This window comes from Dasypus novemcinctus, chromosome 16 (genome assembly GCF_030445035.2).
Source record: "Dasypus novemcinctus isolate mDasNov1 chromosome 16, mDasNov1.1.hap2, whole genome shotgun sequence".
Classification (NCBI taxonomy): Eukaryota; Metazoa; Chordata; class Mammalia; order Cingulata; family Dasypodidae; genus Dasypus; species Dasypus novemcinctus.
Genome location: NC_080688.1, coordinates 42,147,144 through 42,171,840, shown reverse-complemented (window position 1 = coordinate 42,171,840; position 24,697 = coordinate 42,147,144). Strand labels below are relative to the sequence as shown.

At 40.8% G+C, this 24,697-nt stretch overlaps 1 pseudogene; it reads right to left on the bottom strand.

Moving 5' to 3' along the window:
- Positions 1-17,076: 17,076 nt before the first annotated feature.
- Positions 17,077-19,835, bottom strand: LOC101415170 (26S proteasome non-ATPase regulatory subunit 12-like; annotated as a pseudogene).
- Positions 19,836-24,697: the final 4,862 nt, after the last annotated feature.

Genomic DNA, 24,697 nt, shown 5'->3' with positions numbered 1-24,697 from the left:
AATTTTTAAAAAGAATTTGAATAGGGTTGGTGTTAGCTCCGATTGGAATGTTTGGTAAAATTCACTAGTGAAGTCATCTGACCTTTTCTTTGTTGGGAGGTTTTTGATTATTGATTCAATGTCTTTACTTTGTTAAATCTCCTTTTTCTTCTTGAGTCAGTGTAGGTAGTTTGTGTTTTTCTAGGATTTTGTCCATTCCATCTAGGTTATCTAATTTATTGACGTAAAGTTGTTTATAGTATCCTCTTACAGTCCTCTTTATTTCTGTGCAGTCAATCGTAATGTCCCCCTTATCATTTTGATTTTAGTTATTTGTATCCTCTCTCTTTTCTTCTTCATCATTCTAGGTAAAGGTTTGTCAGTTTTATTGATCTTTTCAAAAAACCAACTTTTGGTTTTGTTGATTCTTTCTATTGTGTTTTTTTTTCTTTTATTTTCTATTTCATTTATCTCTCCTCTAATCTTTTTATTTCCTTACTTCTGCTTGCTTTGGGTTTATTTTGTTCTTTTTCTGGTTCCTCCAGTTTTGAGGTTAGGTCCTCATTTGACATCTTTCTTCTTGTTTAATGTAAGCATTTAAAGATGTAACTTTCCCTCTTGGTACTGCTTTTGCTCCATCCCATAAGTTCTGGCATGTTGTGTTTTCAATTTTATTCACCTCAAGATATTTCCTCCTTTCTCTTATAAATTCCTCTTTAACCCATTGGTTAGTTGGACATTAATTTCCACATATTTGCGAATTTTCCATTTTCCCCTCTTGCTTCATTCCACTGTGGTCAAAGAAGATATATTGTATGATGTCAATATTTTTTAATTAATTAATTTATTTTTTTAAAGATTTATTTTTATTTATTTAATTCCCCTCCCCTCCCCCGGTTGTCTGTTCTCTGTGTCTTTTTGCTGCGTCTTGTTTCTTTGTCCGCTTCTGTTGTCGTCAGCAGCACGGGAAGTGTGGGCGGCACCATTCCTGGGCAGGCTGCTCCCTCCTTCGCGCTGGGCGGCTCTCCTTATGGGTGCACTCCTTGTGCGTGGGGCTCCCCTACGCGGGGGACACCCCTGTGTGGCACGGCACTCCTTGCGCGCATCAGCACTGCGCATGGGCCAGCTCCACACGGGTCAAGGAGGCCCGGGGCTTGAACCGCGGACCTCCCATGTGGTAGACGGACGCCCTAACCACTGGGCCAAAGTCCGTTTCCCGATATTTTTTAATTTATCGAAACTTGTTTTGTGACCTAACATATGGTCTATCCTAGAAAATGATCCATGTGCATGTGAGAAGAATGTGTATTCTGTTACTGTTAGATGATGTGTTCTTTATATGTCTGTTAGGTGTAGTTGGTTTAGAGTATTGTTCAAGTCTTCTCTTTCCTTATTGATCTCTTTCTAGATGTTCCATCCATTATAGAAAGTGCTGCATTAAGGTCTCCTACTATTAATGTAGAATTTTCTATTTCTCCCTTCAAATCTATCGATATTTGCTTCAAATATTTTGGGGCTCTGCTGTATGTGCATATATTTTTATAATCATATCTTCTTGTTGAATTGACCCTTTTATCATTATATAAGGACCATATTTTTCTTTTGTAACAGTTTTTGACTGAAATTCTATTTTATCTGATATTAGTACAGCTACCCCAGCTGTCTTTTTGTTACTACCTGCATGGTATATTTTTTTGATCCTTCCACTTCCAACCTACTTATAACTTTGAATTTAAGGCGAGTCTCTTATAAAAAGCTTATAGCTGGGTCATGCTTTTTTATCCATTCTGCCAATCTGTGCCTTTTGACTGGAGAGTTTAATCTCTATACATTTAAAGTAAGTACTGATAATGTAGGACTTTCTTCTGCCACTTTGCTACTTAGTCTTTGTAAGGCTTATGCCTTTTTTAATCCCTAAATTTTACCATTAATGCTTACTTTCATATTTTTCATTTCTTTCTGGATATACTTTTCATGTATTTTCTTTATGGTTACCATGGGGTCAATTTTAACATCCTCAATATATAGCAATCATATTTGATTTGCTACCAACTTGACTTCGCTGGCATACACATACACTGTTCTAGCTCGAACCCTCTGCAGCCCTTCAGCTGTCCTTCACAGTTCTAAGAAAACCTTAGAGCTGTAGAGGACAGCTGAAAGAGGAGACCATCTTTCAGTCTCCTCCACCTTTGGTCGGGGCAGGTTGGAACAATGGTCACCCTCAGAGCTGGGTCCCAGTGATCTGATGTAGCCAATCAAAAGCAGTGATTAGTGATCAGGCTGTATACCCCCAGATCTTGTGGGAACTAGCTCTTTATGTCCCACCCTGGCACCAGCATGCTGTGCCCGGGACTGAGTTTGAGTACCTCATTACTGCCGGCCACGAGGCTAGAAGATGGACAATGGAAGCACAGGGTGCAAGTCACCACTCTTTACCATCTTCTCCCTTCCAGTCTTCCCTGCATGCTGCACAGTGTTCTCCTAGGCTCTGTAGTTTTGAAATAGTTGATTCAGATAGATTCTGCCTGTTCAATAGTTGTTCTGTTGGAGGGAGCTTCCTACTCTGCCATCTTCCCACTTCATACAGTGTCTTAATCCCACACACTGACCCGTTTTAATTGGAGCCTCATACAACAAACATAAACATTCTATCACAATTATCCTGATGTGCACATTCCTTCGATAACTCTGGCCCTAATAAAATACCACCCCAAACCAATAAAAAGATCGTGATATAACCTGACTCATGTACTGGTTTGTGCCACACCTGTGACTTGTCAGTTTCTTTGAATTACTTGAAGGAATTTTCCCACACACAGAGAAATCTCATTTGTCATTCTATAATGGTGCCAGTTAAGAATAATAATTTGAAAAATCTTACCATTAGCATGAAATTCAATTTGAAAATGGATATAGAATTAAATATCATCTGTGTCATGATGATGGGAACGAGTGTTGTTGGGGGGGGGAGAGGGGGGGTGGGGGGGTGGGGTTGAATGGGACCTCACATATATATTTTTAATGTAATATTATTACAAAGTCAATAAAAAATAAAAAAATTAAAAAAAAAAAGAATTAAATATCATCTATTGTATCACATTCAGAGTAAATTCATTCAGTGGATTAATTTGTTTTTTCTGGTCAAAATACCAAACACTTGATGCCATTGCTTAAAGAGGCAATATGGAATGTTATTATAAGTAGGTACATTTTAGCAAAGCTTAAATTTGCTACTTTGTGATTTTTTAAAGGAGTGTCTATTTGAAATGGTTTACACTGTGATTGCTAGCACAATTGCCATTTATGATTTGAGGATATCTCTATATAATAGTAACTTTTATCCTTGAAGCAATCATCCAGATATTGACCTTTTTAAAAAACCACAACATAGAGTGTTCTTGATTATGTCTTCCTTTTTTTGTAAAGGCAATAGCAGTTTTTCTAAAGTATGGAGAATTGGAATCTGTCATTCACTTACTTATTCATCCATTCAACCATTCACACATACATTCAATAAATATGTATTTACTAGCCTAATATATGCTAGGAACAACGTTGGTCCCTGTTAATATAAAAATGAATGAGACTCCATCCCTACCTGCCAACCAGTGAGAGGAAGAAATGTTTTCATCCTCAGGAGTTACCTGGAAATGCAGTTGTGCCCTTACATTCTATTAAAATAAAGATCAAGTATTTTAGATGTAAAGGATATTCACCAGTAAAAATACGTTGTGATGGGAGTGGATGTGGCTCAAGCAGTTGAGTGCCCGCTTCCCACGTAGAAGGTCCTGGGTTCAATTCCCAGTGCCTCCTCAAGAAAACAAAGAACATGCAAAACAAACAAAAATAACCAACATGGTAGAGCCTATGTGGCTCAATGGTTGAGCACTGGCTTCCCACATACGAGGTCCCGGGGTCAAGGTCTGGCCCCAGTACCTAAAAAAAAAAAAAAGGTTTTGTTACCAGCAGTAAAACTGAATCATCTGGAAATTTCCTCTGGTAAAAATATTAGGACTACCTCCAAAAGGTAACTCAAAGCCCCACCTGCCTCCACGAAGCCTCCTGGTTACTCCAAAGTGATTTCATCCTTTCCTATTGGGAACTTAGTTGCTTTTCCTAACATGTGGATGTAGCCTGATTTGTACTTTTTTTTTTTAATAATTTTACTAATATAAGACTCTTCTCAATGATTTATCCAAGGATCTTTATTAAGATCCTTAAGTTCTTTCTGTATCCCAATTGTCTTTTCCTACTTGTATGCCCTCTGCTCCCCCATAACTTTGGCTTGCAAACAGTTTTGGTATGTTGGTGCTAAATCTACACTACCTTCTAGTTAAATGACTACCAATATCTAATTAATTCCATTTCTCATATAATATACTCCTCTTAATTATGTGGGGGTGAATAACTTTATAATCTGCCTCTTTGTCTAAGACTGAATTCTAATTGATGATTTCAAGTCTGAGCCAGGAGAGGGTTAAAATCAAGTCAGAGGCTGTATATTTCATAACCAGAGGTGGTTTGAGAATTATCTGTTCTTTGTGAATACCCTGTGCCCCTACTTCCCCCTCAATAATTAACGTAACAGTTTACTTGTCATTGTCATGAGAACCAAATCAAATGCTGCCCCCCTTCCCCCCCAAAAAAATGTCTCAAATGCTCTGCAAGAAAATCTGACAGCCTGAACAGAAGAATGTTGTTGGGGGTGGGAGAAGACTGCAGATGTAGGAAAAGTGTTTCTTTTCCATGACACGTGAGCGTGACACTTGAGTGTGAGTTGTCGGGGGTGGTAGGAGTGGGCGGGAAGATGAGAATGGGTTTTTATTAGTTACTGAGAGCAATTCTGCCCAAAGCCTTAAGCTTATTTTTCAGAACACCCTGAGGTACTTCAATAATTTTTAGGTGCAGCTACGGTGCAATGAAAGAATACAGGACTTGGAACTGGAATGCTGAGTTCAATTCTTGACCCTGCCTCTTAATACCTGGGTTATTTGGGGACAAATTGTTTAAATGCTCAGCCTCTATTTCCTTATCTATCCACAGGGAATAATAGCACTTCCTCAATCTTTGTTGTGAAGTTTAAATGAGATAATACAGGTCAAAGTGCTTTGTAAACTCTAATGCATTATACAAAGGTCGATCACTCTTACTAAAAATGCGCCCACTCAGCCCTTACATGAAAATGCTGCTTATACAGTGGAATTGCAGTAAATGAAAAAGCTAATAGCCTTTTTATAATATTAAGAGTAATTCCTGTCCCTTTTCCCTAACCCAATCCAAAATTTTATCTTCCCCCTCCCCCCAAAAAAGAAAAAAATAGGAACAGTGTTTATTATCACAAAGAAAATTAAGTCTGGAATTCAACTTGACACAAATCAGTTTTTCAACAATAACAACAAAAACCAGGTTAGCAGAACAAGAGCCCAGGACAATGTGTTGCGCTTCCAGAGTTGTGCTTCCTTTTGACACAGAGAATTCCCTCTCAAAAGTGAATCAGCAGCAGCAAATTAGTTACAAACTAACAGGGAGCAAAAGGAGTGCTGGCCATGATTAAGCTCTCAGTGGCTTTCGTTAACTACTTTTCCTTGTGCAGTGAAACAATTTTAGAGGCAATAATTATATAAGGACTACCTCTACATCCTACCTATCTTAATGTTCTATGTTGAAGAAAAAAAAACAACTTAAGAAATGCATGAGCTGGTCCCTTTATATTTGTTAACTAGGCCCAATCTTCTCCCGCTTGATTTTTCCACTTACATACTTCAGCTGTCCTTAGGGTTTCATTTGATATCCCCTTATGAAATCTGTTAACCATGCTTTATTAAGTAGAGAGAAAACAGGTAGAGAATGAATTTTCAAGTGGCCAGAGAAGAAAATGTTGTGCCAGCTTAAATTCCTACCAGAAGAAAGACCTTGGTCATCTTGATTCCATACACAATATTTTTCTGAAAAAAATATATAATTGCATTGCTGTTTTTGTTCTGATGGAGTAACACTCACACACACAGAGAGAGAAAGCTTTTTTACACAGATTGGGAGAAATCTCAATCGTTATCTTCAAAGCAGTCAATTCCTATCTGCTATGGTGGATGCTTTTAAAAAGAGACTAGTAGGCTGCTTCTCTAGAATAAGCAAGTTCCCTCTCCTTCCCAGGACACCTCCTAAGATGAGGCTCATAACAATTCCTCTACCTTTTGCTCTCAAGAAAGCATGTTGGACTTGCAAATGGATTCCAGGGTGGCTGTTATTTAATTTTTCATGTACATAATTTATTGATCTCAGTACGTTACAACTAGTAACACATTTCTTGAAACACTGAGAAATGCCTGGGCATTTCTTATGTCAATATAAGGATTAGTAGAAACCATCCAATTGCCTCTTCTGGGGAATGTGTTCAAAGATGGAGACATTGATATTGGTGGGATATCGTCTTAAAAAGTAATTTGTAGAATACTAGGTGACTAGTAGCAAAGGAAGCCTGATCAGTATTTGGATTCCACTGGGAGAGAGCGGGAGACCTTGGGAGTCATTTCCCTGCTTTTCTTTCCAGCTCCCAGAAAGCCTCCTGTGGCTCTGTTCTCTCAGAGAGCAGCCCTTCTTGGCACCACACTGAAGGCTGATGCCGGAAGCAGAAGCAGCCCGAGGTAGCGAAGGCACAAATTCCTATGTAGAAAAGAATAGGTGGCTGGGTCACGATCCCCTCCCTATTCTCTTCAAGATCTTGCCTCTGAAACAGAGTTTCCGGCTTATGGTCTAAGGTTCTCCAAGCCATCAGGGGAGATGCCAGTCGCGTGGGCTGTGACTCTGAGATGAGACGGCACAGCCTGTATGTTCAAGTGGTACCACCAAGAGCCAGCCTCGTGGGGCTCGGCACACAAGCTGCTTGGGGCAGGATGTTCATGCACACGCTCCAGGAACAAGCCCCCTCCCCAAATGGCAAATCCAGACTTCCCAGAGGGATTCGTCAAATTGAAAAATCTCTCTCCATGCACCCTTACCCTGCATAGGCAGGAGCAATTTCAGAGCTGTCTTCTGGGGGAACTGTTAGCCCTTTTAGCCGGCGCGGAGCCTGGCAGTGCAGCTGGAGTGGCCCGTGCTGTTTCAGGACAGGCGGAAGGAGCTGGTCCGGGGCTCGGCGGTGCAGCTGTGGGCCTGGTGGGGTGGGAGTGCAGCCAGGGCCATGCCGGCAGGAGCCAGGCAGAAGCTCCTTATGGAGTCCAGCTGCCCACCTGCCTCCTCAGGCCACGGATACAGCACGAAGGTCCTGGGACAGACCAAGGAAACCTTGAAAGTTAGAATTTCAGGAAGGAAAAAATAGTTAAAAAGAAAGCCAAAATCCTTCACTGACTTCATTGAAGGGGAAACAATATTTAATTGCAGCTATCGGGTCCCCTGTCAAAATGGCAAGCTATTCGCTTCAATTCAGTTTAACAAATGGCTGGTGGCCCCTGCTGTGTGCTTGAAATTGTGTTAGGCACTTCATGGACACTGAAGGAAGAGCGACACAGATTATATCCCATTGGGTGTAGGGTCTACCAAGATAAGAGGGTTATCTTGGGTAAAAAATGTAAAGGATCCTTGTGAAAGAAATGCGTTTTTGCCTATAAAAACCTAAAATGTCATAAATCCAAAGAGAAAACTACCCCATAATAATATATTCCTTGAATGGCAAATTCCCACAATAATAACAAAAGTAGCAATGATATGTATACTTAGTGCAGACCTATTTTTGCCTTTCATCTAATGATTTCAAAGAGTTTAGCAACCACTGCTGAGTTAATCTTTAGTACTAAACCTGACTCCTCCATCCCTCTTTGAAAAAAATTGGCACGAACGCTTCATCACCCCACAGGGAAGACGTTCTGAAACAAAGCATGCACACCCCCACACAAGCAGCAAGCAGTAAATTAAAGCCGGCCTAATTCATCCAAAAAGTAAGTTGGAATTCGGAAGAATCTAAGGCCCAGAAAATGACACAGGCACTTCAAAAAAAAAAAAAAAAAAAAAAGCAAGTTTATTTCTTGCAGGTGGTCATGAGAAATTCTTACATGTACCATTGGGTGGTCCTGATGGACTTGTGTCTCTTTCAGAGGTCTGAAGTCTGTGAAGGCTTGCTTCTGTTTTCAAAGAGGAAATTGCTTCTTCCTGTTTTAAAAACAGAAAGGAAAAGAAAGTTCCATTTCTATAACGTGGTATGTATGTATAGAGACAATCTGATTCAGCTGATGATCATAGATGGATCTGCACAGAACTATATTCCTCTAGGAATGGGAGTTTGTGAATGAAAGAATTCAATTGTTTGCAAAAATAAGGCAAGACTCAGCCAGAGATGGAGATGATCTGGAAAAGACCTGATCCCTAATTATGTAGTAATCCGATACTTAGCACTCTCACCTGGCAATCTTCATCTTCAAAGGCCCTTCCCAGTAAGAATGAAGTCTTCTCCTCTTCTCCTCTCATTTCCTCCATAATAACTCCTCTGGAAAGAAAAGTTGGTCTAACTTTTTAGAAGACTTGGCTCACATTAGAACACTCTAGGATAGGTCACAAGTATCTCTTTCCTTTTGATGTTTTCTGATATTTCCTTTTGCCTTGTTTTGGATAGATGTATATTCTGTGACTGCCATAAAACTGTTTTTACACACGTGCGTGCACACACACTGTGGCCTCTTTGTGGAGATGCACCCACTTGCAATTAAGCCAATCTTTCTGTAAATTAACAGCAGAGCCAAGCTAAATGACAAATGGTAATTATACCTCTCACTGAGGTTTTGCTGTGTCACTGTGAACAGACAATTGCTGTCGTTTAAAAAATCTGATAGATCTTCCAACAGTTAATAGATGAGCATTAGCATTTTATGTTTTTTATCTTGAAGTCAGTAAGAAAGATTTGAGGAGCTTGCTTTGTTAATCCAAATGCTATGGGGATTTGGGGAATTCATTCTAAATTTCTAATTTTCTGAAATCTCTAATACTCTGAAACAAAATCCGAAACCATTCCCTTTCCCATTTAGGAACGTTTGACTTTCCCGTGTAGCTACAGATTCTGAAGAAAGAAAAGCAGCCAGCAGCCAAGGTATCTGTACCATTTCTTCCCTCCCATTTCTGTAACTCCAGAAACATTCTTCACATCCTCTACCACCCATCACCCTAGCCCTGGGCACCTGCAAGGGGAAAATTTAAATCCGCTTTCCTAAACACACAGTCCGATCAGAGACTCCTCAATTGACTTCCCAATTACAAATAAGAATCATATCAAACCATACATGGCCAAAATTTGCAGTTTCAAAAATAAACAAGTAAAAATGCCCAAGGGCAAGATTCTGCAATAGATGACCCCAGAGTTTCCCGCACTGGTTGTTCATCTTTGGCAGGGAGGCCACCCCACAATATTTTGGAAATAATACCACAGTGTTCTGAGATCTTAGGCTCCAGTTCTTAGGTTAGTAGCCCCTGGGAAGAGCTGCAAGTGTGCAAGAGGAAACTTCTCCATCACTTGGGCATATCACATACACGCCAAAGAAATTATAAGTAATAGAGAGATGGTTTCTTTATATAAATTAAAGCTAAAAAGCTATGCTATCTTTTATAAAATAATTGCATTTCAAAGGTTTACATATATGAATACTATAAAACTCCAAATTCCTTACACTTTTCTTTTTGAGAATTTGCAATCATTCTCTGAAGCGCTGTATGTGATTCTTTATTACTATACTTCTAATTTTAAAAATATATATATGATTCTAGTATTATTAAAAGTTTGAAATTTTCTCCCACTGAAAGTTACAGGGTTTACATCACAAATCCTGTCTAAATTCAATATAGTTTGTTTTCTAAACCATAAATTCAGGATAGAAGGGGTACATTCAATATACTTTTACTACTAAGTTCAAAAAGCTGTTTCTGTCAACCCCATTCAGGGAATCTTGAATCTTGAGGTTTTGCCTAACATCATGGTGGTACCTCTAGAGCATATGGAAGCTCTATGGCCTAAAAAGTGAAGGTGCCCCAGAATTGTATTTTTCTTGGGCTTGTTTATAAGTTGTATTTAAGTATTGGTACAGACGGATTCATTTGATACTTCAGAGGAGAATAGTTTCTATTATATTGATTGTGGTTCTTGGAAGACTTTAAAATTCCAATAAATACTCTTGGCATGGCAGTTTCCCATCTGTGATTATTTTGGCATATATTTTCAAATCGATTGATCTTTTTTTTTTTTTTTAAGATTTATTTATTTATTTAATCCCCCCCCCACCCCCCCCCGTTGTCCGTTCTCTGTGTCTATTTGCTGCGTCTTGTTTCTTTGTCCGCTTCTGTTGTCGTCAGCGGCATGGGAAGTGTGGGCGGCGCCATTCCTGGGCAGGCTGCACTTTTTTTGTGCTGGGCGGCTCTCCTTACGGGGTGCATTCCTTGCGCGTGGGGCTCCCCTACGCGGGGGACACCCCTGTGTGGCACGGCACTCCTTGTGCGCATCAGCACTGCACAAGGGCCAGCTCCACACGGGTCAAGGAGGCCCGGGGCTCGAACCGCGGACCTCCCATGTGGTAGACGGACGCCCTAACCACTGGGCCAAGTCCGTTTCCCCGACTGATCATTTTGACATTTGCCTTTAAGGTGCTCGCCACCCCCCCCCAAATTTTCTGCATTCTAGCTTAAGAATTGAGGAATAGTCTTTTTCACAGAAATGCTTAGCCATTACATGGGTATCTTGTTCTGTGATGTCTCCATGACTTCTAGCATCAGGCATGTTGATAATTTGTCACATCAAGAGAGATTATCTTCTGTTGAATTCTTACAGCACTATACTTGTACCTCTCTTGTAATATTTGTTCCATGGCTTGTCTTTTGCTTACTGGGGAATATTCCTACCAATTCCTGCAAAATGATTAGTTTCTAGAGGGCTAGGATCACATCTAAGTAATTCTTTCTCACCACAGGGACTGGTGCAGAGTAAGAGCTCAATAAATGTTTTCTGAATGCATAAATAAGCACAAAGCAAAAAACAAATAAAATATCCGCCTTTTATCATACAGAAAAAAGTAATTCTTAACTGCTTCAAGAGACATGCCTAATATCACCAGTACTAAAACCACCTGCCTCGGCTGAGCCTCAGCTTCCTCATAAACCTAAGCAATACTTACATTGCCACTGCTAATAACAAAACCTACCCCTCCATGCCACAGGAGGATCAAGTAAGATAATCATTATGAAGCAAACTCTAAACTGGATATTATTAAAACAGTAAAGACAGTTTTAAAATTCACAGTAAGTCTGAACATAATTTAGTGAACACATGAAATATTCCCTTTGGCAAGTATTTATTAAACCCCTACTATTTGTTTATTCAACAAGCATTTAAGTATCTATTTTATACCAGGCATTGTTTATACCAAGTTAAATAAGATTCTATCCTGCTAGCAAGGAGCAAGGACCCATAAACTAGTAATTGTATTAAAAGATGGCAACCTATAATAAATTTATAATTTATTATCATAAAATAGTATAGAAGTCAGTATTACCATAGGGTGAAGGTCAGAGACAGTGTCATGAAAACCTGACATCTGAGCTGAGTCTTAGTGGACGACTAGGATCTGTCCAGCGGGCCCAAGAGGAACTGCAGGGACAAAGGCCCAGATCATGAATGGACAACGATGTGCCAGGCACAAGGCGCACTGTTGCGTGGCCAGAGCCCAGGGTGGGGACGTGGGTCAGGTGAATGGGGATGAGACTGGAAGGGAGACAGGCACCAACCAATAAGTGAAGCTCGTAGGTCATATGAAGTTGTTTCTCTTGTTGGTTTGTTTTGTTTTGTTTTGCGGTACTGGGGTCAGGGATTCAACCCAGGGGCTCGTATGTGGGAAGCCAGTGTTCAACGACTGAGCCACACCAGCTTCTCTGAGTTCATCTGTTTTGCTTGTTGTTTGTTTTGTTTTTTCAAGAGGCACCGGGAACCAAACCCGGTACTCCTCCCCCCATGTGGGAGGTGGGCGCTCAACTGCTTGAGCCACATCCACTCCCCAAGTCATATTAAGTTTTGACTCAGCCCTGTAGGCAGAGGGCACCACAGAGGGGTTTTGAGCAGGAGGACAGTGTGATCGGCTCTGCCCTGCAGAAAACCAATGAAGCCAGAAGGGGAGGAGAGAAGAGTGGAAGGATTAGAGGCAGAGAGATGAGGCAGCTGCTGCTTACAGTATTTCCATGGAAGGCTGATGAAGATGTCTGGTGGCCTCTTTGCTGAGCAAAACCGATGCTGTGCAGAGGAAAGTACAACCTCAGGAGAGAGTCGTGCCTGCTAAGTTCTAGTGCTTAGTGCCTTCTCAGTTATGGTAGGCCGTTTGGATACAAATAACTTATACATATACATAGATTTTTCATATATGAATACATCGATATATATATATACATGTATATTCATATATACATATACTCATATACATACATACATTTTTATTTAACAACTTGCTAACACTTACTATGGCTGGGCACTATTCTAAGCATCTTGCCAACATTAATTTGATCCTCAAAGCAACTCTGTAAAGATGAAGAAACTGAGGCAGGGAGAGAGACTTGTTCAAGGTTACACAGCTAGGAAGTAGCACAGCCCTGACTTAAACAAGGTTACTGGCTCTAGTCCAGGTGCAGTCTAACTCATCACCCTGCTGTCTCTCCTTATACAAAGAATTAGATGGATACAAGGAGCTCATAGCCTACTGGGCGATACAGACAAATACATTCACAATTACAGTATACACAACAAACACCTACTGAATACCTTTTCTGTACAAGAACTGTGCTAGGCAAAATAGATACATAAGCAATTTTCTATGCTCCTTTCTTTTAAAGAAACTTAATTTGTCTAATTAGGGAGAAGAGTCATGGGGTTTAAAGCAGAGTTGCCTTAAGGAGCCAGGGGAGGTGCCTCAGAGGGCTTGAGTTGAGACTGGAGAGCTCACAATTCAGTGGTTGGTGCCATAGGTGCTGTGGCACAATCGTGATCATAGCTAACATTTATATTTTTAAATGAAACTTTATTGAAATGTATCATTCATACATGAAAATATATCAACAAATAAGTGTACAGTAAAAGTTATTAAATGACAAAATATGTCCAACATTACTACTAACTAGCATCCATATCTTACATTTGGTATATTTTCCCCCAACCCACCCAATTATTAACATCCTGTAATGTTATTATAATTCATAAAAGAATGTTCTTATATGTGTCCTGTTAACCACAGGCCATCTTCTACCACTGGATTCCCTGTGTTATACAGCCCGCTATGTTGTACAATCAATTCAAGGTGTACACTCAGTAGCTCTCATTTTCATCACAGAGTTGTGCTGTCATTACCTCCGTCAATTTTAGAATGTTTTCATTATTCAAAAGGAAAAAGCTCATATCTCTTTATACACCCCTATCATTTTCTCTTAGAATTGATATATCTTCCTTGCCATTGCTGCAAAAATATTACATTACTGTTAACTATCATCTATAAGTTATAATAGTTGTAACTTGACAATAGATGTGAGGGTCTATTTCTGAGTTCCCAACTCAGTTACATTGGTCGATAAGCCTGTCTTTATGCCAGTGCCACGCTGTTTTTACCACTGTAGCTAGGTAATATGCTTTAAAGTCAGGGAATCCTCTAGTTTCATTCTTCCTTTTATGACATTTTTGGCTAATTGTGGCCTGTTACCCTTCCAAAAAAAATTGATAATTGGATATTCCATTTCTGCCCAAAAGGCTGTTGGGATTTTTATTGGGATTGTGTTGAATCTGTAAATCAGTCTGGGTATAATTGACTTTTTTTTTTAAGGTGAAATATTTTTTTTAAGATTTCTCTCCCTCCCCCCCCACCCCCCACCCCCCACCCCAGTTGTCTGTTCTCTGTGTCCATTTGCTGCGTGCTCTTCTTTTTTGTCCACTTTCTGCCGTTGTCAGCGGCACGGGAACCTGTGTTTCTTTTTGTCGCATCATCTTGTGTCAGCTCTCCATGTGTGCGGGCCATTCTTGGGCACGCTGCACTTTTTTGTGCTGCGTGGCTCTCCTTACGGGGTGCACTCCTTGTGCGTGGAGCTCCCCTACGTGGGGGGGCACCCCTGCGTGGCAGGGCACTCCTTGCGCACATCAGCACTGTGCGTGGGCCAGTTCCACACAGGTCAAGGAGGTCCGGAGTTTGAACCACGGACCTCCCATGTGGTAGACAGATGCTCTATCCACTGGGCCAAGTCTGCTTCCCTGACATCTTAATTATATTTAGTCTTCCAGTCCCTGAACATGGAATGTCCTTCCATTTGTTTAGGTCTTCTTTAGTTTCATTTAGCAATGTTTCGTAGTTTTCTGAATACAGGTCCTTTATGTTCTTGATTAAGTTTATTCCTAATACTTGGTTTTTTAGTCACTACTATAAATGGAATTGTTTTCTGACTTCCCCCTCAGATTGATTATTAGTAGTGTATAGAAATGCTACTAATTTTTGTATATTAATCTTTTATCCTGCCACTTTGCTGAATGCATCTATTAGTTCTACTAGTTTTCTTGTGAATTTTTCAGGATTTTTCTAGGTATAGGATCATATCATCAGTGAAGAGCAAAAGTTTTATTCCTTCCTTTCCTACTTGGGTGACTTTTCTTTCTTTCTTTAGTCTAATTGCTCTAGCTAGAACTTCTAGCACCACATTGAAGAACAGTGGTGACAGTGGGCATCTTTATCTTGTTCCTGAAATCAGCAGGAAAGCTTTCAGTCGTTCACCATTGAGTACAATGCTAGCAGTGTGTTTTTCATATGTGCACTTTACCATGTTGAGAAAGCGTCCTCCTATTTCTATCTTTTGGAGTGTTTTTATCAAGAAAGATGCTGTATTTTGTCAAATGGCTTTTCTGTGTCAATCAAAAGGATCATGTGATTTTTTTTCCCTTCAGTTTATTAATGTGGTCTATCATACTAACTGATTTTCTCCTGTTGAACCTCCCTTGCATAGCTGTCATAAAACCTACTTGATCATGGAGTATAATTCTTTGAATGTGCTTTTGGGTTTGGTCTGCAAGTATTTTGTTGAGGATTTTTGCATCTATATTCATTAGAGTACTTGGTCTGTAATTTTCTTTCTTTGTAGTATCTTTATCTGGTTTTGGTATTAGGATGATGTTGGCGTCATTAAATGAGTCTGGTAGCATTATCTCCTATTCAATTTTTTTGGAAAAGCTTGAGCAAGATTAGTGTTAGATTGTCCTTGAACAATTGGTAGAACTCACCTGTGAAGCCATCTGTTCCTGAGCTTTTCATCTTTGGGAGGTTTTTGGTGACTGTTTCAATCTCTTTACTTGTGGTTGGTTTGTTGAGGGCTTCTATTAATATGTCTTCTAGGATCAGTGTAGGGTGTTCATGTGTTTCTAGGAATTTGTCCATATTGTCTATATTGTCTAGTTTTTGGCACACAGTCGTTCATAGGATCCTCTTATGATCTCTCTTATTTCTGTAGTGTCCATGGTAATGTCCCCTCTCTCAATTCTAATTTTATTTGCATCTTCTCTCTTTTTTTTGTCAGTCCAGCTAAGGGTTTGCCAATTTTGTTGATCTTCTCGAAGAACACACTTTTGGTTTTGTTGATTCTCTCTGCTGTTTTTTTGTTCTCAATTTCATTTATTTCTGCTCTGGTCTTTACTATTTCTTTCCTTCAGCTTGGTGTGGGATTCGTTTGCTGTTCTTTCACTAGTTCCTACAGGTCCTCAGTTAGGACTTTGGTTTTACTGACTGAAAGCTTTCTTCTTTTTTAATGTAAGAATTGAAGGATATAAATTTCCCTCTCATTCATCTCAAGATATTTACTAATTTATCTTGCAATTTCTTCTTTGACCCACTGATTATTTAAGCATGTGTTCTTTAATCTCTGTAAATTTGTGAATTTTCCTTTTTTTCTCTCTATTATTGATTTCCAGCTTCATTCCATTAGGATCAGAAAAAATTTTTGTATAATTTCAGTTTTTTTTACATATATTGAGACCTGTCTTGTGATCTAACATATGGTCTGTGCTGGAGAAAGATCCATGAGCACTTGAAAAGAATATATATCCTGCTGTTTTGGGGTGTAATGCTCTAAAAATGTTTGTTAGGTCTAGCTCATTTATCATATTATTCAAGCTCTCTGTTTCCTTATTTATCTTCTGTCCAGATGTTCTATCCAATGCTGAAAGTGGTGTATTGAAGTCTCCAATTATTATTTTTAAAACATCTATTTCTATCATGGGGCACTCAGGTTAGATGCATAAATATTTATTATATTTAATTCTTCTTGGCGAATTGTCCCTTTTATTAATATATAGTGAACTTCTTCATCTCTTATAATAGTTTTTTTTAAAAAATGCATATACTGCTTTTATTATAATTATGGTTATTAGCTGGATGAAACAAATAGCTAAAATAGAATAGAAAACATAAAATAGAATAGAAAACATATTTGAGTAAGTTATAACACAATTTGTTGAGTAAGCAGACAATAAAAATGTATTATATTTTTGTACCAACTGCAAACAGAAAGTTAAACAATGAAATCAGGGATCCTAAAAGTTTAAAAGGACCTCAAGGGAAGCGGACATGGCTCAACTAATAGAGCATCCATCTACCATATGGAGGGTCCAGGGTTCAGTACCCAGGGCCTCCTGACCTATGTGGTGAGCTGGCCCATGCATAGGGCTGCCGCACGCAAGGAGTGCCGTGCCATGCAGGGATGTCCCCCGCATAGGGGAGCCCCACGTGCAAGGAGTGTGCCCCACAAGGAGAGCCGCCCCATGTGAAAAAAGTGCAGCCCGCCCAGGAGTGGCACCACACACACGGAGAGCTGATGCAGCAAGATGACACAACAAAAACAAACGCAGTTTCCCAGTGCTGCCTGATAATACAAGCAGACACAGAAAAACACACAGCGAATGGACACAGAGCAGATAACAGAGTGGGGGTGGGGGGGAGAGAAATAAATAAAATAAATCTTAAAAAAAAACAAACCCAACATATACACCATGATAATAGTTTTTTTTTAAATTACTTACAATTTTAACTCTTTTCTAAAAGCATCATGTACATGGGACGCTTATAGTAGATTATGTATCATCTCTTTGTCTATGAGCTGTATAGATTTGTTAACCAGAGACACCATAAGTTAGTCTCTGAGACCAGTCATTTAATAAATTATTTGGATCCTTGGGTCTCTGGAAGTTGATAATTCCTGCCAACCCGTCTTGTTAACTATTAGATTTAAAAGAAAAGCCTCTGATTAATCAACAGTTTGATCCAGAAGTTGTGCCATTCTCTTCATTGTTATTCTTGATAAAATTTGGCAATTATTCTAATATTATGTTCAACAACTCTGTTTGTCAAGTCTTTCCGCCTTTTTTCACCTTCCTCTGTATAACCAAAAACATCAGTTACAGGACTCTCAAGAGAACCTTCTCTTAATTCCATTCCATAATCCTCAACAAGTGTGGACACACATCAACTCCGTTGCGGTAAAAAAAACTTTAAAAGATCCTTGAATTTAGGAATTTCTTCTAACTTCTTGTAACTTCTTATTCGGTGAACCAAATCTTATTGTTCATTGTCAAAGGAGCCAAGGTAACATAGAGAACAATACTTTTCAAAGCCTGCTGCCACTTTTCACTTTCTGCCTGTATATGGGGTGTATCGTACATTGCTCTATAGTTCTTACAAATAAATAAATAGGACCCCTTATGTTGATCCAGCTGAATCATCAAGTTATAGTATTTCTTTTTTTTTTTGTCATATGATAATTATATGCTTTATTTTATAAGAAACTGCCAAACTGTTTTCCATAGAGGCTGTACCATTTTACATTTCCACCCTCAATGTATAAGTGATCCAATTTCTCTGCATCCTCACCGGCATTGGGTATTTAAAAAAAAATTTTTTTTTAATTAAAGTTAATAGATGGTAAGGAATGTTACATTAAAAAATATAAAAAAACAAGAAACATAAGAGGCTCCCATATAACTCACTCCCCACCTCCCACCACATCATTTTTGTAAATTGTATTTTTTTGAAGATCTATACATCACACACAAAAAAGTTACACTAAAAAATATAAGAGGTTCCTGTATATCCCCCACCCCCCACCCCACTCCTCCCACACCAACAACCTCCCTCATCATTGTGGCAATTATCACACTCGATGAACACATTTTAGGACACTGCTGCTCTCCACTGATAATGATTTACCCTGTCCCTCAGGACATTCAGGGTTATGGCAGGATAAGTTATAGTACTTCAACTTTAATTTCTCTGCATTTTCTTCCTGGAAAAATTTGGTGTTAATTTTCTTGCTGAGATTTGTGTACAAATATAATCCTTCACACCTAAACAGAGCCTCATTTGCTTCAAAATAAACTCCACTTGCTCTTTCTTTTCGGTGGACCCAGGGGTTTCCACCTGTAACTCTTGTAAAATGGAGGCAATCTCTTTCACATCACCATTTATTCTTTTATAGTTGCTCATGTTTTTGTCAGTCAAGCAAGCTCAATTTCAACATAAATCTTTCCTTCTGTAACCATTTGTAGAGTATCAATTAATTGAAGTTTGGGCGGTCTGTGATTTCTTCAACATAAGTGCAACACTGTTGAACCGTTTTTGCAACAGCTTGTTTTAACTGACTCCACTTTTTTGACAAAAGCATAATATTTTCATTAAGTAAATCCTATATTTTAGCCTCATAGCACATCTTCACTATTGCAAATAAGATATAGTACCAGGGAAGTGGACTTGGCCCAATGGATAGGGCGTCTGCCTACCACATGGGAGGTATGCAGTTCAAACTCTGGGCCTCCTTGACCCGTGTGGAGCTGGCCCACGTGCAGTGCTGATGCGGGCAAGGAGTGCCCTGCCACGCAGAGGTGTCCCCTCATAGGGGAGCCCCACGTGCAAAGAGTGCACCACATAAGGAGAACCGCTCAGCGCGAAGGAAGGTGCAGCCTGCCCAGGAGTGGCACTGCACACACAGAGAGCTCATGCGACAAGGTGAGCAGCAGGAAGAGACACAGATTCCCGGTGCCACTGATAAGGATGAAAGCGGTCACATAAGAACACAGTGGGTGGACATGGAGAACAGACAACTGGGGGAGGGGGAGGGGAAATAAAGAAATAAATCTTTAAAAAAAAAAAAAAGAAGCAGTACGGGTTTGTTTTTCCAAAGAGAAGGGTTTCAATGACTTTTTAAAAAATATATTTTTTATTTTTGAAAGATACATAGATTACATAAAATGTTACATTAAAAGAAATAGGATATTCCCATATGCCCCACCCCCCACATCCCCCACTTTTCCCACAACAACTTCTTTCATCAGTGTGGTACATTCATTGCAATTGATGAACACATTTTGGAGCACTGCTACACAGCACAGATTATAGTTTACATTGTAGTTTACTCTCTCTCACAGTCCATTCAATAGGTTATGGCAGGATATATCATGCCCTGCCGCTGTCCCTGCAATATCATTCAAGACAACTCCAAGTCCTGAAAATGCTCCCATATCACACCTCTTTTTCCCTCTCTCTGCCTTCAGCAACTCCAGTGGCCACTGTCTCCACATCAATGATGCAATCAATGACTTCTTGAAGTTCTCCTTCCTTGGCCGCTTCTCACACTCAGGCAGGTGCTGATCCACAGTGGCACTCTCGTCCACCTCCATCTTGACAATGCACCCAGTGGCCCATTCCAAGCTGCTGGCCTCCATGGTCCCTGCCTCAGCCCCCCTTAATGACCCCCTGATTCAGCCATCACTCATCACCTACACCAGAAGCTACCTGCACACCCCTTATAACAGTTTTGCATTTAAAATCTATTTTGTCCAATATCTGTATTGCTACTCCAGATCTTTTCTGATTACTATTTGTAATCTGTTGATTACTATTTGAATACTATTATTATTTTTCCAACCTTTCACTTTCAATCTATTTGTAGCCTTAGGTCTAAGGTGAGTCTCTTGCAGACAGCATATAGATGGCTCATTTTTATTTTTTTACCATTCTGTCAGTCTTTTGTCTTTTTTTTTTAAGATTTTTTATTTATTTCTCTCCCCTTTCCTCCTCCCCCCACCCCCCATTGTCTGCTCTCATGTCCATTTGCTGTGTGTTCTTCTGTGTCCAATTGTACCCTCAGAGGTACTAGGAAACTGTGTCTCTTTTTTGTTGCATCATCTTGCTGCATCAGCTCTCCATGTGTGCAGTGCCACTCCTGGGCAGGCTGTGCTTTTTTTCATGCGGGGCAGCTCTCCTTGCACGTGGAGCACCCCTATGCGGGGGACACCCCTGGGTGGCATAGCACTCCTTGCGCGCTGCAGCTCTGCACGTGAGCCAGCTTACCACACAGGTCAACAGGCCCTGGGTATTGAACCCTGGACCCTCCCATATGGTAGGTGGATGCTCTATCAGTTGAGCCACGTCTGCTTCCCCAGTCTTTTGTCTTTTGATTGGAAAATTCAATCTTAACATTCAGTGTTATTACTGTAAAGGCATTACTTCATCCATTTTTTTCCTTTGGTTTTCTGTTGTCTCATCTTTTTTTTTTTTAAAGATTTATTTATTTATTTAATTTTCCCCCCTCCCCTGGTTTTCTGTTCTTGGTGTCTATTTGCTGCGTCTTGTTTCTTTGTCCGCTTCTGTTGTCGTCAGCGGCAACGGAAGTGTGGGCGGCGCCATTCCTGGGCAGGCTGCACTTTCTTTTCACACTGGGCGGCTTTCCTCACGGGCGCACTCCCTGCGCGTGGGGCTCCCCTACGCGGGGGACACCCTTGCGTGGCACGGCACTCCTTGCGCACATCAGCACTGCGCATGGCCAGCTCCACACGGGTCAAGGAGGCCCGGGGTTTGAACCGCAGACCTCCCATATGGTAGACAGACACCCTAACCACTGGGCCAAAGTCCGTTTCCCGCTGTTGTCTCATCTTACTACTCTGTCTTTTTACCCTTTAAGTTACCCTTCCTAATAATCTTCTTTTCTACACTCTTCTCCAAGTCTCTTGCCCTCACTGTTTTCCTTTCAGGCTGCAGCACCCCTTTAGTATCTCTTGTAAATCTGGTCTTTTGGTAACATACTCTCAGTTTTTGTCCGTGAAGACTTTGAACTCACCCTTATTTTTAAAGGACAGTTTTGCTGGATACAGAATTCTTGGCTGGCAGTTTTTCTCTTTTTGTACCTTAAATAGATCATATCACCTTCTTTTGCCTCCATGGTTTCTGATGAGAGGTTGGCACTTAATCTTAATGAGTTTCCCTCATATGTGATGCATTGCTTTTCTCTTGCTGCTTTCAGAATCTTCTCTTTATCACTGGTATTTGCCATTCTGAATAGCAGGTATCTCAGAGTAGATCTATTCATATTTTTTCTGTTTGGGGTGCCCTATTCTTCTTGAATATTGATATTTATGCCTTCCATATGGGTTGGGAAGTTTTTGGTTATAATTTCTTCCAATATTCTTTCTGCCCCTTTTCCGTTCTCTTCCCCTCTTGGGACACTGAAAACACCTATGTTTGTGCATTCCATGTTGTCATTCAATTCTCTGAGATCCTGTTCCATTTTCCTATTCTTTTCTGTTTCCTCAATTTCACTAATTCTGTCCTCCATCAATTCAAATTTGTTGCAGTATGGCTCTAATGTATTTTCGTTTTTGAGATTTATTTCTCTTCCCTTTCCCCCTCCCCCCAGGTGTCTGCTCTCTGTGTCCATTCGCTGTGTGTTCTTCTGTGACTGCTTCTATCCTTATCAGTGGCACTGGGAATCTGTGTTTCTTTTTGTTGTGTCATCTTCTTGCATCAGCTCTCCGTGTGTGCGGTGCTGTTCCTGGGCAGGTTGCACTTTCTTTCACACTGGGCAGCTCTCCGTATGGGGCATGCTCCTTGCGTGTGGGGCTCCCTGGCGTGGGGGACACCCCTGCGTGGCATGGCACTCCTTGCGCACATCAGCACTGCACATGGGCCAGCTCCACACATGTCAAGGAGGCCTGGGGTTCGAACTGCGGACCTCCCATGTGGTAGGTGGATGCCCTATCCATTGGGCCAAATCTGCTTCCCTAATGTATTTATCCCCCCCACCCCACCCTTGTGGCCTTTTTTTGCATGCTGTCTGCTCTCTGTGTCCATTTGCTGTATGTTCTTCTGTGTCTGTATTTATTTATTTATTTAATTTCCCTTTTCCCCTTGCAGTTTGCTTGCAGTCTACTCTCTGTGTCCATTTGCTGCATGCTCTTCTGTGTTTTCTTTCTCCCTATTTTGTTGCATCACCTTGCTGAGCCGGCTCTCCGTGACGCATGCAGGCTGGGTGGCGCTCCACGGTGCTTGCAGGCTGGGTGGTGCTCCTCAGTGTGCAGGCAAGCCTGCCTTCACAAGGAGGTCCCAGGATGTGAACCCAGAACCTACCATGTGGTAGATGGGAGCCACAACCACTTCACTCTCTAATATATTTTTAATCTCATCCATCATGTCTTTCATTGTCATAAGCTGTTATGCTTAGTTGCAGGCTTTCAAATTGTTCTTTATGATCACCCAGTGTCTTCTTAATATCCTTTATCTCTTTAGAAATGTTTTCCTTCAACTCCCTAAATTGATTTATTAGATTTGTGTGATTCATCCTTGATTAGTTCGCCTTAAATACTGTGTCTCATCAGGATTTTTGGTTTGTTCCTTTAGCTGGGCCGTATCTTCTAGCTTCTTAGTATGGTTTGTAATTTTTTGCTGATGTGTAGGCATCTGAGCATGTTGGTGAATTTACTCTGATGGTCAATTTCTCTTTCTTGCCTCAATTGTTTTTCATAGCTCTTCTTTAATTTTTGGTTTAACTTAGTCTTTAAAATTGCCCAGCTTAAGTTATCAAAATTGGGCCAGAAACTCACTAACGGGACACAAATCTACTCCCAGGTGTTTGGGACAACAGACACCTAAAAGAGGATTTCCCCCTTGCAATTTCCAAGCCAGCCAGCAGATGGCGTTCATCAAAAAAATCCTTATATTGAGGTGACTCAACCTCCCCTTGCCTGTGGTTCTGGTCTGGCCAGAGCAGAGATTGAAAGCAGCTCTGCTCACCAAATTTACTGAAGAGAAATCATTCTCTGCCCTCTGCCACACCATCCCTCTTCCCAGGGAGGAAAATGTCTGTTCACCACTCAGTCGCCTACACTGAGTCATAGGTTTTATCCAGGCTGCTTGCCTTGAGTGTGGGGCATGGTTGCCATTCCCAGTCATGGAGGTTAGGAGCTCATGGTTTTCATTTTGGCTTCTCCGTTTCTCTGTCCCTCACCCTTCCAGGGGGTGTGCAGCACTGTTCTGGTCTGCAGATCCCAAAGCAGTTCCCTTGGTTAGCTTTTTGCCCTCCCTACATTGTTTTTGTGAGAGAGTTGAGCCCTGCCTACCTATTCTGATGCCATCTCCCCATTAGTCCCTTAGCTAACATTTTATTGAATGCCTATGGTGTACCAGGCACTGTTCTAAACTTGTTATCCATATTAACTCATTTAAGACAACAATCCTCCATTCTGCAAACAAATACACAGGCATAGTGAGGTTAATACTTTTGCCCAATATCACACAGCAAGTAAACAACAGTAGAGCCAGAATTTGAACCCAAATGTTTGGTGCCAGAGCACACAAGCACTTACTACAATCTTCTCTTGTAGAGAAAGGGAAGCCCAAGCCTATGCAAGTCAGAGAAGGCTTCTAAGAGGCGGTGGCATGTGATATCATTCCAAAAATACCTCTGAGGGTTCAGCTGCTGCACAACAGGAGGAAAGGCAAATCAGACTGTGGGGATTTGAGCAAGGGTAAAAGACAAGCACTTTCAGGGAAAAGCGATTATTTCTAAGAGGCTGGAGGTTTGGAGTCGGGTGGGGAATGGTGGGCACCACTAAAGGCCCATACACTGAGTGCTTCTTAGTCTGGACTTGTTTGCAAGGAAGAGAAGTTGACCCCAATATCCCAAGTTAAAGCATGTGAGTGTATCCCACAGGTATTGTGGCAGTTGGATATTATTTAAGAATTCAAAAAAGAGGTATTGATGATGTTTGTAAACTGGTCTGTTCCTCTGGATGTGATACCCTTTGATTGTATTAGATGCAGCGGAGATGCCTTTGATTAAATTGTTAAGATTAGGGCCTTGATTGGACTACATCATTAGGGCAACTCAGTTTGAGTCCCTGCCCCCTTGGTGGGCTACATAAAAGAACGCTTAATCAAGAACACAGAATAACATACACCAAGAGGAATAGAGAGAACATCACAGCCTTGGAAGAGGAATGAACTTTGATCCTGTGGTCCTGGGAAGAGAGATGAGCCTGTTAGCCTACAGCTGACCTTGTGAAGAGAACAGAGCAGATGAGCCCAGAAAGAAACAAGCCCACGGAGCCTTAAGAGGAAAAGAGCAAGGTTGAACCCTCGCAGACATCGCCCACCATCTAGCTTCAACTCGTGGCAATAGAGTTTGCTCAGGAAGTAGTACCTCTTATGGTTCCTTGAGCTGGATTCTTTAGGGCCTTGGAACCATAAGCTTTTACCCCCAAATAAATACCCTTTATAAAAAACCAACACATTTCTGATACTTTGCATCAGCACCCCTTTAGCTAATACAGACATCCAAGGACAGGAAACTAAACAGAGCCCAGACACACGTGGCGGCTGCTCGCCCTCCCATGGCTGGCCCTGCCTCCAGGCTCAGC